Here is a 12,632-nt window from a genome sequence, read left to right as displayed (position 1 = left end):
TAATACAGCCTTCACTAATCTGGTACTCCCCAGATGTTTTGAACTACAACTCCCATCAGGTAGCTCGGTCACATCATGCTGGGGTTGATGGGAGTTGTAGACCAAAAAATCTGGTAGGCACCAGGGCGGCCATAGGTAGTCTTTCCCTACAAGCCTCTGTGTGCAGGTTCTTCCTTTCTCCTCTCAGGAAACAGGACATTACTTACCAGAGTCCACTTGCTATGACGTTTCCCATAAGTTAGGTGGGTGGGGTTGCCTCCTGTGGCTGTTGCAAGGAGATGAATCAGGGATGTGATGTTTAGAAGGGGTGTTGGGGGGCACAACCAGTTTTTCCAGAGATGGAGTATCTCTTATCCTGCCTCAAAGTATCACAGAGCCTTTGAGCTGTGAAGATGAAATAGACAATATGTGCATAAGTGTGTTCTAGTGTTCTGGGATAATGCCAACTTACATGTTTCCAGGGATTGTACGTGGATTCAAAAACCTTCCCATATACAGATAGCACCTGAGCATTGAGCACAGCACAAAACTCCTTGGACAAACACTGTGCCTTCCTCTGATTCTTCTATCATGTCTGATGGTCGGGGCAGAGAGATGAAGGGGAGAGAACAGAGGTGAGCAGTTCCTATGAGGGGACACAAGGTGAAGAAAGGCAAAATTAGAGAAGGGGGGGGAATCAAGGTGGTATTCCAGTAATTTGCTTCATGTCGAAGATGTAAGAAATTACCTAAATCGTGATTCTTTTAATTGTACTAGAAGCAAACACTGCATTTATAAAGAGTTCAGTTCTCTCTTAAGAAAAAGGTTTGGAACGCTTGAACGAACGAGGCTGAGACTACCCTAATTATATGTATCTATATATTTTCCGAAGGCACATGAAGCTTAAGTCGAAAACTGAATTATTGTACCTTAAGTCAACAATCTCCAGCCTACAACGCTGAAAACCAAACCTGGAGCCAGTCCTGGCATCCGCCGTAACTACTTGAATTATAGATCTGGAGTGAGCTCTTATATATATGGGGAGCCAAAGTATGCTAGTGGCGAAGGAGAATTCTGTTTATTGAGATATACACTAGCAACCTAAGGAAGCAGTATTGCAGTGGAAATGAGTCTAAATTACTTGTAGAGAAGCCTGACATATTTCCAAGTAATAAAAATGTTACACCCTTGCACTCTAAATAAAATCTTAGTTGCTGTTGACAGTTGGTATGAAATCCCCGTCAGAAATACCAAGCTGCGAAAATAAGGCCTAACTTTTGTTGTTGTTGTTATTATTATTGTTGATACATCTGGCATCCAATCATGAAAGACAATGTCCGTGTCACTTGGATGGCCCCCGGGCATTCACTATATCTACATCGAGGTTAAACATCTATGTGAAGATGTGACAGCACACCTTATAAAAGATATTATTGAGTAATATAGACTTTCTGTAATAACCAAAGAGTAAGGAATATAGCTTTTTAAAGGTCTCCCCATGGCTGATCTCATGACTCAAAGATGAGACACTGTGCTGCAAGCTAAGTAATAAAATCTGGTGGAGACTCTGGGCTAGCTTGTGACAAATCATATCAAAGTATTATTAAAGAAGGAACTTGAGACCCAAGACTATTATTGATTCTTGACAGAATTTCTTATAAATAAGTGTTGCAATCTGATCCTGGGCTAGCCAAGGTCCTGGTAGAATTCCACCTATTTACAGGGCAGGTTGCAAAACAGTGCCATTATATTACTGAAAGATGAAAGGAGCGCATTTGGCTGTAGAGACAGGGAGCGCTGCCAGAGGGAGGCCAGAGACAGTCGCTGCCACAATGGCCCCAGAGGGTGAGACGGGAAAGGGGGAAGGCGATGGCATTTGTTGGCCCAAATCCCAGGAGCAAAGCATCAGGCAGGCTTTGAAGCCTTCACAGAAGTCTTCGTCAGGTAGCATGGGAAAGGAATGTATTACTCAACTTGGTCTAAAAAAAAGCTTTGTGTCAAATGCGAGTTTTAGAAAACACACACACACATACAGTTAAGACCTACAGGTTACAACCCACCTGGAACCCTTCCTCACACCAGTTGAAAATAGCTAGTTGCAGAGTGGTCTGCTGCTAAGAGACAAGTCCCCTCTTAGGAATTGGCTAAAACAAGATTGCCAGCAATTGTGTGTCCCTGCAACAACCTGTGGATCAGGCAAAATAATGGACAAGATATGCACAAATTGTCTTCTTTCTAAGCTAAAAGGCAGCATCAAAGACTACGATCAGAAAAGGAAGCACATCAAAGAGAAGGGATGCTCAACCCTCTCTTGCTATTTTCCCAGTCAAAATGTGGGAGAAGTGATTCACGGGATGAGGTGTGGGAAATAGGGATAAGTATCCTTCCCCCTATTGGGAGAAAAAACAATTAGAGGTGGACACTTTGGAGCAGGAAAAGGATAGGAGCAGAAATAACTAAGCAGCTTGTTCCTTCCCCTGCCCCACCACGATTTCTTTGCTGAAACTGCCAGCTTCCCACAGCCATTTTCAGGGTTTTTTTGTTTTTAAACTCAACTCATGCATCTTCCGTGTATGGCCTTGTGCTATTTCACAATGTGAGTGGGAGAATCAAATATCTGTGTGGGGTGATCCAAATCTCTGTCTGTGGGAAGGGCTGTGGGAAGTGACAGAGCAGCTGTTTTGTATGGAGTTAGGACTGAGAAAGACCCCTTCTCCAAAGAGCCTGGAGGGGCACTGCCAATCCATGGAGACAATACTGAGCTGGAGAGACCAAAGGTCTGACTCGGTATAAGGTATTTTCCTTTGATCCTATGAAAGCATGCAGGGAGAAAAGTTCTAGACCAACCTGACACACTAGCTTCCTAGAAGGATCTTTGGTTCTTCAGTTTTTAAACACAGACGCATTTAAACATGTGGTCTAGCCTCAACCTGTGTACTGTTCTCCTTAGACTGTTCTATATGCTTTTCCAGAACACAATGAGTTGGATTAACAAGCCTCCAGCTTAGAGCTGATCTATGGGTTTGATCCAGATTTAGTCGCTTAGAGGAGACCTACCAAAATCAACGGGAAGTAAGTGGACCTCCTTTAAACATGACTAGGCCTGGATCCAGCCCAGAGACCACCTGAAGGCCTGAAATAGACCCTCCAAGTGTCCCTATTTTCCAGGGACAGTCCCGGATTTACAGAAGCCATCCTGGTTTCTGATTTGATCCTAGAATGTCCTGCTTTTCCTTAGGATGTCCCTATTTTCATCGGAGAAATGTTGGAGGGTATGGGTTATGTGACCCTCAAGCCAAGGAGATAGGTAACTTTGCAACCTTTAGAAGACATTTGAAGGCAGCCCTGTATAGGGAACTTTTTTTAAAAAAAAATGTTTAATGTTTTATTATGTTTTTATATATGTTGGAAGCCACCCAGAGTGGCTGGGGCAACCCAGTCAGATGGGCCAGGTATAAATAATAAAATTACTACTACTACTAGTAGTAGTAGTAGTAGTAGTAATAGTAGTACCGAATAGAGTGTCCCTATTTTCATCAGAGAAATGTTGGAAGGGTATGCTGAACAGTACATTTAGTGGTATACATTGGAGCAAGAAGAGGCATAAGATCAGCCCTTCTGTATCAGACAAAGGCCTGTCAAGTGTAGCATCCTCTTCCTCACAGAGGGCAACCACATGACATTAGGAAGCCCACAAGCAATTGCTGTCACTGCCCAACAATTGGAATGCAGAAGCACGTTGCTGCCAATTCTGGAGGTAGCCATTGATGTCACTATTCAATTTCCATTTTGTGTTCCTGAAAGGAGTAGTAAGAAAGGGTTTTTGAGCGTCTTTCCTTCCTAATATGCCTTATTAACTTTAGACTGCTGTTTAAGATGGGGGGGGAGGGGGAAAGCGTGTTTTCCCCTGTGCTTATAACTGTGCTGTGAACGTGTTAGTGGAATGAATCTGTGACCCTTTAGAAAACTAAGGACACACCTCCATTAGTGTCCATATTGCTGCACTGAAGAGGCTGATACAGTCAACTGAAATGACAGGGTGATAAATATAAAACCACTATCATCAATAAGACTGGAATGTAAAAGCACTTAGTTTCAGCCTAAGTAACTCCCAGAAAGTTTGGTTTCAAGAACCAATGCATCATCCATCACGACTCTACCTTCTGTTGACAAAGTAATTGTAAGATATCTAGAATGGAGGTTCAATATGAACTGACATTTTTGAAAGGAGGAATTGTGTGCTGCACTTACTCATTAAATGTATTTTCCTTCACTAAAGATGTTTCCTTTTTTAGTTTATGTATGAATAACTTTAGTTAAAGTTCCCTTGACACACTGACTTTGCTTTGAATAGCACCTTATATTCATTAACATAAAACCTGAAAGAAAATAATTTTAATGCAGCTTTTTTAACACTTCAAAAGCCTTTAACAAATTGATCGAGCACAATTATGTATTCCAAAGGGAATTATAAAGAGATCACAGAAAGGTTGAAAAGTTCTGGTTAAAGGAGAGATAAAAATATTCCTAAGTAGAAACAGGCATGCTGTGCTGGAACTTTAATGCTTACCAAATTGTAAAAGTAATAAAATTATTTCAAAATGTCAAAGTTTGTAGCCCAAGTATGATCTGGCTGATGATAAGTAGCAAAGACAAGGTACTTGGAGGTTAGAAAGCAATTTAGGTTGAAGTTTGGCTAGCCAATGAGGGCACCATGCAGACAAAGTTCGGCACTTCTCGTTGATTTAAGTGTTGAAGTTAAGTGTGTGTTTACATCCCTCTTGCTGAAATAGATGGGACCTAAAAGTGTTTCATTCAGGTGGATTGGGCCCTAATTGTACTACAATTTGTCACTGCAAAGCAGAGCAATTATCATTGCTTTTAAGGCTTATATCAATATGCAAGTCCAGGTATTTGCATGATATGTTAAGTGTGCTCTCTAAGCATGGATATCCTGACTTTATCAAAAGATGTAACAGAATTTTAACTAGTCTCAAAGGCTTTGTAATGTTGCGTTCCTATTGGGGCTCTGATATTTCAGTATTATAAAAGCTGTGCCACAATAGACGACAGAGAATTAAATACCAAGGATAAACAAGCCATTTGGTGGATTGTTTACTTATCAGTGCTTCTTTGCCCTTCAGTTTGGAATGGACAAATCTCAATTTTAGTTTTGCTTCAGTTCTGATTACCAGTCTTTAGCTCACCACATGTCAGTATCAGTTTATGTGTGTGAGTTTTAAAAAAAGGTCTCATGAAAATTCATCAGCATTTTAGTGACATTTCTCCTAACTCACACATTTTTGTATGCACTTTTGCCTAATTTACATTTTTTTGCTACCAATTTTCCCATATATCATGCATTCTTATGTTATTTTCACTCATGTATGCATACATTATTTTAAAGGAAACATTTTCGTATACCCTTTTTAAATATAAATAGTTTTATTGACTTTCCAATATCGTTCCAATAACAGTCACAATGCCAATTTTATTCAATTAATACAATTATTAAAAACCAATTATTAATATACCAAATTATAGCTAAAGTGGCCTCCTCACAGCTAGATTTGATGGCTCCCTCTTTATTATTATTATTTTCTGCTTTCCAAAATCTTAATAATTTCAGTTACATTCCCTTCAAGATAATAATCCCTTATACAACAGCTACAATCTTATGGTTTCCATTTGTGTTAATATATTAAGTAATTTATAAAGTTTCAAGTGAGGTACTTAGTCTGTAATCAGTATTCTTTCCTGAATGTGGCAAACCCCCCCCCCCCAATGATGTTGACCCAACCATATATGGTATTGTGTCCTTCATTTTTGTATACACTTTTTGGTTGGAGAAACGGCTCCCAAAATATAGAGAAGCGCAAATTTTCCGTGTTTTGGTTCCCGCATTGTTTCAAATGTGTGTGTTAGCTATAGTGAACCAACCAGAATGTCTCCCTCATCCCTCTCTTCAGTAAAAGCCTCAGCTTGGCTTGCACAATTTAAACACACAGGTGGTGGGGGGGAATGGAAATCATACAGATAAATATATTGTGTATGTGAACTACCACTTTTTGGGGGTAGAATTTCATTACAACTACTTGGCTTTAATTTATTTTCTGATGGTGTCCCAGGTTTCCCTCTCTTTTCCTGGATCCTTTTTGGATTATGTAAATCTAATTTCTAACTCATCCCAACTTGCAGTCTGGGGATATGGGTGCAACTTGGTACCCCCTCCCTCCCTCCCTATATTGGCAGGTGACTGCACTCTTCCACTGTAGAAGTATTAGGTGTCTTGGGAGAAGATGGCCAGATTGAGCTTTCATTTACTTCCTCTCAGTTCTTCTGAGTCCACCTTCTTCTGGATTGACTATTCTCTAAATACAGTGGTACCTTGGGTTACAAACACTTCGGGTTATAGACTCCGCTAACCCGGAAGTAGTACCTCAGGTTAAGAACTTTACGTCAGGATGAGACCAGAAATCGTGCGGTGGCAGCACAGTGGTAGCGGGAGGTCCCATTAGCTAAAATGGTACCTCAGGTTAAGAACGGTTTCAGGTTAAGAACGGACCTCTGGAATGAATTAAGTTCGTAACCAGAGATACCACTGTAATAGCCTTTCAGAGTACCCAGTTTTGGAGTGAAGGGGAAATAATAAAGCACAGTACATACATACTTACATACATACATACATACTGTATTTTTGTGTGTATAAGACACCCCCGTGTATAAGATGCCCCTACTTTTGGGAACTCCAAATTAAGAAAATGGGGGGGGGGGATTGCCAAAGTTGTTGAACTTTTAGTGGGGAAGATTGCCCAGATTTGTTGAGCTTTTTTTTGGAGAGGAATGCCCCGAAAATCACTCACCCGATGCTGCCAATCACACGTGTCGCAGAAGAAAACAAGCGTCTGCCCACTTGCCACCAGCAGCCATCAATCACCCACCCAATCGCCGCTGACAACCAAACACCCGCCCCGCATAACTGCAACCAAAGGCCTGCCCCGCATATGCACTATCTGTGTATAAGACGCCCCAAATTTATAACATTGTTTTAGAGTAAAAAAACAACTCATCTTAGACACGGAAAAGTACATACATATATAATTTTATTTGTATGCCACCTATCCATAGTTCAAACCATGCTCCAAGTGGCTTACAACATGAAAAAAATACATAATTACAACACAACAAAAGTAGCCATAAACAATAAATAACGTATCAAAAAATACACAGCCAAATCGAACGGTTTCCACATAAATCATAATCATATCTAAAATAAAGATACAATATTATAATATCAATAACAGCAGCAACTCTCAACCAACAAAACACCCTAAACAATATCCCAACCGAAGGGTCTGTTCAGCAGCTTTTGTAGCTGGAGTCAGTCAGGGTTCTGCCCTCACAGGCCAGGAGAAAAAGGGATTGCAAGGTAGGGAGAAGGTCTTCAGGAGTCACAGCCAAATACTTAGGGCAGGCATAGGCAAACTCAGCCCTCCAGATGTTTTGGGACTACAACTCCCATCATCCCTTGCTAACAGGACCAGTAGTCAGGGATGATGGGAGTTGTAGTCTTAAAACATCTGGAGGGCCGAGTTTGCCTATGCCTGACTTAGGGACAGTGTTGTCCTTTGATGTTTGTAGTAATAATAATAATAATAATGGGTGTTTTGTTAGTAAAAAAGAAAAATGTGTAGAAAGAAAGAGAAGCAAAACCCAGACACAAGTAGGTATGGAAAAAGTGAAGCATATCAATCCGAGATTTTTTATTTAGTTACTTTAGAAGGGCACTTTTGTTTCAGCAGCAGATGAAAGTCTGAAGCTGCAACCCTACATTTACTCACTAACCTAGGAGCCAGTCCCATTCAGCTCAATGGGCCTTGCTTCTCCATAAACATACATACGATTGCACTGTAACACAATAGCTGCTTTCCCAGCCACGGGGTGGGCGGCTATTGCGGCCTCATCATGGCAAACTCAGATCCCCCCGGAGCAATGCTGAAATAACGCATGAGCCGAACCCAGTCATCCTTTGAAATGTGCATTTCTCCCAATTTCACCATGCAGCTCCTGAGCCAAGTAATGTGTCGAAAGGTGCATGTTAGGGGATGCACTAATGCATATATTAGTGGAAATAACATACAGTCAAACCTTGGTTGTCGAACGTAATCCATTCTAGAAGCCCATTTGGCTTCTGAAATATTCAACAACCAAGGTGTGACTTCCGGTTGGTTGCAGAAGATTCCTACACTCAAGCGGAAGCCACATCGGACATTCGGCTTCCAGAAAACGTTCGAAAACCGGAGCATTTCCTTCTGGGTTTTCGGCGTGAACATTGCACTGCAAAAATTGCACACAAAAATACAACTGCTGATCAATTTCCATGAGGACTTTTTTTCTTTTAAGCCAGCTGATATGGGAATGTGGAGAGATGAACTCAAGATTGGAAAGAAGAGAACCTGAAATGGACAATATTGCCCATCCCTAAGATCAAGAGCCCAATTTTAGAAGGATTCCCAGTCATAGATAGGCTTCCATGTACAATCCACTAAATGCATATAGAAGCCCCCCTCTGACCTCCAGGCTGAATGGGCAAAGATCTGAAGATAAGCCCACCCACACTTATGGGGAAAGAGCTTATGTGTGCCTTCGTTCCTCACTTGACTGCTGTAGACTGAATGCATGCTCCTAAGCATGAACTCTGAAAGCAAATAAAGAAGGATATTTTTAACACTGAATATGGGAGAAAGGTCTCATTGTCCTCAGACAAAGGCTTAGGAGAATAATTTACTGTGGCCAGGAACATAACTAATTTGTTTAAGCCCCACTGAGTTCACTAGGGTTTGGTACCACTGTGGCTAATGGTCTAATTTTAGCTCTTCCTTTGTTGGATGCAGTGAACTAATTGCTATGTCCATACAACAATATAATCTACAAGGGTATGTTTTGTGTTTGCCTCATGAGCTGAATGTACACTTCATCCTCTCCTACAGGCTCAGGATGGGTTGAAACAGTTGTGGCTCTCTTACAGCCAGATGTTCTTTGAAGATCTGAGACTCTCAAGATAACACGCGCACTTCTGTCTTCCAGTGGTTTTAGCCTTGGCAGAAGTCTTTGTCAAATGTTTATTCATGGACATCATTTGCCGAATAATGCTGCCATAGCTCTTTTTACGCCCAGGATCTGTGACTTAATGCAAGCATTCTGCTCTTGAGAAATAGAGACACAAGAAGTAGAGCTCAATAAAATATCAAAAGAAGACATTTCAACATAAAAACTCTTCACAGAAGCATAATATACTGTTTCAATAGCTCCTTGTTCCTACACTCCTTATTTTTCTTGGAATTCATCTCAAACTTTGCAAGAGAAAGGGGAATTATATTGTCATCTTTAAGGGAAATCTCTCCGTGGGTGGCCTTGCGTACTTAATCTGGCCTTGCAGTCATCAGCAAATTATCTCTAGAATGCCCCATGAAATTACTCTTTCCCCCTTTCGGAGTGGGATTCAGTGGAGACACTCAACTAAGCAATCTTCTAAGCCCCACTGGAGTCAACCAATCAGACGCATACAGGAACACAGCAACCTTGGGTCGTATCCAATGCTGCATGTGCTGTGTTCTGTTTACACAGTGAGACTTCCCCTTCCTCTCCTCTCCCTGCATACCCTCAAAATCTTCCCTGTCTGGAGTTGATTTTGAGGGTGCATGGAGGGCTGCTGGAGAGAGGAAGAGATGGGACAGTTCTTTTGCAGCAGTCTGCTGTGCTAGCAGAGCAACAGAGTTGGATAAGCTTCCTTGTTTTCCATCCAAGGTGAGCACAGATAGATGCAGTGACACCAGGGAGACAGTGGGTGTGACGATTAACATATGAGAGAGTACTGGAGGTGAAATAGTTAAACAGGTTGCCCAGTCAGGACCCAGGGGGGTGGAGTCAGTGGGACTATAAAAGGAGTTCATGGGGAGTTGTTGGTGGGTAGTTGGCTGGTTTTAGTGGGTTGGCTGGTTGTAGAAGCAGTTGGTAGGCAGTTGGTAATAGAGAGACAGTTAGGGCAGTGGGTTCTTGAGTGTGGGGAGGTAGAAGAGAGAGAGAGAGGAAAACAAGACTAAGAAAGTAAAGAGCAACAACGTTTGGAATGCCGTAAAAGTTTGTTTGTGCCTGAAATAAAATACACTCTTCTTTATTAATTGAGAACCTGATTGAGACTGAAGTGATTTTACCAGGGAGGACCCGGTTGGTAGCAGCAGATTAATGGTGTACGGGTCAATAGTCCATGGGACGACCAGGGGCTCCATACAAACGCCACAGTGGGTTCCTCTGATTGGGCCCAAGAGACGTTTTGCTGCCTGCCGTGAAGGGCAAGATGGCACCCTTCCTTCTTGTTTTGACCTTTAAATGTTTGGACCTTTAAAGCCCTATGCGGCCTAGAACGTACCTATGGGACCACCTCTCCTGGTACGCCCCGCAGAGGACCTTAAGGTCCACAAATGACAACACTTCGGAGGTCACAAGTCGCAAAGTGGTTAGATTGGTCTCAACTAGGGCCAGGGCCTTTTCAGTACTGGCCCTGACTTGGTGGAACACTCTGTTGGTGGAGACTAGGGCCCTGCGGGACTTGACATCTTTCCACAGGGCCTGCAAGACAGAGCTATTCCACCTGGCCTTTGGTTTGGACTCAGTCTGACCCTTATGTTTCCCTCCCCTTAAGGTTTTGATCTATGGGCTACTATTAAAATGAGGCTGAATTTTAAATTATAATTTAACCTGTATTTTAAATTGGTTTTTTTCCCCCAATTGTAATTTTACTGGTGTTAGCTGCCCTGAGCCTGGCTGTGGCTGGGGAGGGCGGGGTATAACTAAAATTTTATTTATCTATTTCTATTTCTATTTCTATTATTTCTATTTCTATTTCTATTTCTATTTCTATTTCTATTTCTATTTCTATTTCTATTTCTATTTCTATTTCTATTTCTATTTCTATTTCTATTTATATCTAGAAGATGGATAAGGTGGCAAACCTCACTTTGCCACTGGTGATAGTCCTCCACCACACTTGAGGGCAGCTAGCCAATTTAGGGGCCACAGGGTACACACAGTTCTTCCCCACAACACTGCCACACCATTCCTCTTCTGCATGTGCCACCTGAGGCAGCCACCTCACGCTGCCTACTGACAGAGCAAGGCCATGGTCCATGACCATAATGCCCTGATAGTGAGCTTCTGAGGTACATCAGTCTAATTCTTCCTGAAAACCAAGTCCTGGAATAGAACGACTTAGGCCTGACAAAGGAAGACAAGCCAAACATTATTTCATGTTTAACCAGACCTTTCTTTTTTCTTTTTTTCTTTTTTGCTTACCTTTAAAGCATTAAGTGTCCACAGCATGGGCACCTTGCACGTACCTATTTGTGAGAGCTAGTTTGGTGGGCCAATAGTGTTAGTCTTGGGACATCTGGATCCCATTTCCTGCTCTTCCTTGAATTCTCTGGGTAATCAAAAGGTTCAGTTTCTCATCTGTAAAAAAGGATCACTAAAAAACACCTACCTTACCAAGCACATCCAGCCTACCTTGGGAAATATCTCCTTCCATACAATCTGGCTTGGAAATGTAACCCTAGAGCCCTTTCAAAAATGGTGCAAATTATTGCTATTATGAAATCACTTGATCTGCACTTCTCGAACGAACATTGAGATTGGGATATTGTCATCCTTTGGATTTTGAACGTCTTCAAATTTTGGCTGCTGCTTGTGGCTTCAAAAAGCTCTCTCTGTGTGTGTTTTTAATGCATATTTTGAAGGAAAATCCATTTAGAAATGTGTATTTTGTGGAAAACTTAGGTTAGAAATGCATATTTAAATATGGATTTCTGGACAGATTTTTCTTTTTTTAAAGCATTGCAAGCTAATGAAGAAACAACATAGAACAGATTTATTTGCAGACTGATCCATCCATCCCTAATTTCACCAAGCATTAAGGATCCCACAAAGTTTTCAATGAGTGCAAGTGAAATAGACCTCTCGTCCTTTTCTTTCCTACACTGCCAAGCCATCTCAAGTCTTCATCCTTACCTTCCCCTTGCTTTTTGAATCATCAACAGCATGTCTGTTGGTACTTGGACTTTATTTTGTGTCTACTTAGCTCCAGACTCAAAGAGCAGTCTTTAATCCTAGGCTGCTAGGAGCAAGCAGGTCACTTGGATATTGGTAGACAACCAGAGACAAGCCAAACAGCTGAGAACCATAAAATAGATAAATATTAATTTGCAGCAACCACTGGCCTTTACAATAAAAATTGTAAAAAGAGGTACGGGGGCAGACTTTTGCACCCATTGATTCTCCATGAGGCAAAAAAAAACCCATCCTTGTACCCATATTCATTTAATTTATTTAAAATTGCCCTGAGCAAACACCATTAAAAAAAATAAAAAGACAAACCTCCAATAAACAGGACAAGAATGGATTTAAAATCTAACAGCCTTCATCCATGCATACTTCTAATTCAATCTGAATCTGTCTTGCCCAGTTTTATCCTCATTTCTTTCTTTCTTCAATTCTAGAATGAACATATAGAAAGAGACACACCTCCCCTTTTAAAGGGCTGTTTTTCTTTCTGAATCATGTATGGAATGCGCCTTCTGACTCCATTCTGTGTAAATAAT

General features: G+C 41.3%; 1 long non-coding RNA gene across 1 annotated transcript; it reads right to left on the bottom strand.

Moving 5' to 3' along the window:
• Positions 1–271: 271 nt before the first annotated feature.
• On the bottom strand, positions 272–9,975 carry LOC310765616. Its single transcript, XR_014549679.1, has 3 exons — positions 9,500–9,975; positions 8,933–9,180; positions 272–384 (listed from the first exon to the last, which is right to left on the bottom strand). It is a non-coding gene; the product is annotated as an uncharacterized lncRNA (long non-coding RNA).
• Positions 9,976–12,632: the final 2,657 nt, after the last annotated feature.

The sequence above is a fragment of the Podarcis filfolensis genome (assembly GCF_964270895.1).
Source record: "Podarcis filfolensis genome assembly, chromosome: 6".
NCBI classification, from domain to species: domain Eukaryota; kingdom Metazoa; phylum Chordata; class Lepidosauria; order Squamata; family Lacertidae; genus Podarcis; species Podarcis filfolensis.
The sequence above is the reverse complement of the archived record's forward strand: the minus strand, read 5'-3'. Positions and strand labels throughout refer to the sequence as shown.